Below are 1,045 nucleotides of genomic sequence, written 5' to 3' on the forward strand. Positions count from 1 at the left end.
CTGCTCTGACTCAGAGGTAATAACATATTTAATTTCAGCAACATTACTTGGCCAAAACACACATTAGATGGCAGGTCCAGATTTTTGGGCCCCCTTCCTTATTAATATAATAGACCTAATATTACCACCTAAGCAAACAAAAATATTTCTTAATACAGTGTTTTCTATCGGAATAAGCGCTTGCGTTCAGTCAATAAAAATCGAATAGTTCTTAATTTGTTTGAGAACTGAGAAAGACCATACCATATAGTCGTGGCCACATAACCACCTCCGGGAGTGCATTATTTCTCTAATAATTTTAACGGCCTGGATTCCCAACCACACATCAAGACATTGTTCAGATCATTTGTTTCAAGACATTTGACATGTTTCCGTCCTGAAATCTCGTGTGGGTTGAACTAATTTTTTTACGCACCTCATCCCAAACCTTACGCTGCAAATTCCAAAACGTCATTTTAGAGCTGATAACAGAGGCTTGAGCCATTGATATGCAGGCTTACGCAGTTATTAATGCAGTCTCGTTAGTATGAACGGACATCTGCATATGATCGGAACTCCAGGCAGCTCCCGTGCTACTCTATACTGGTAGTATTACAGTACCACGAGAGCTAAAGAGAGCAGACTGCTCCGTGCGCTTTCGAATCGCTCTCGCGGATGATCAATCTGCGCCGCACCTCTTCTAGTCGAACACACCGGCTAGTGCTGCAGGCTTATTGGCTCACTGACGCTGACGAGATTAACCCCTTAGGTATCGAAATTTGGTACTGAACGACGAGACGTTTTTCGATACTCGATGGTATCGAGGCAATTCGGTCGGTGCCTAAAAAGTATCGAACTCGATACCCAGCCCTAGTGATTATAAAAGGAACACTCTTTATGTGCGATTCAGTTGCAGATTGAAAGGGGTCATATGATGCGATTTAAAATTTTCCTTTCTCTTTGGCGTGTTACAAGCTCTTGGTGCATAAAGAAGATCTGTAAAGTTGCAAAGACTAAAGTCTCAAATCCAAAGAGATATTCTTTATAAAAGTTAAGAGTCAACCAC

This window comes from Sinocyclocheilus anshuiensis, unplaced genomic scaffold (genome assembly GCF_001515605.1).
Source record: "Sinocyclocheilus anshuiensis isolate Anshui unplaced genomic scaffold, SAMN03320099.WGS_v1.1 scaffold907, whole genome shotgun sequence".
NCBI classification, from domain to species: domain Eukaryota; kingdom Metazoa; phylum Chordata; class Actinopteri; order Cypriniformes; family Cyprinidae; genus Sinocyclocheilus; species Sinocyclocheilus anshuiensis.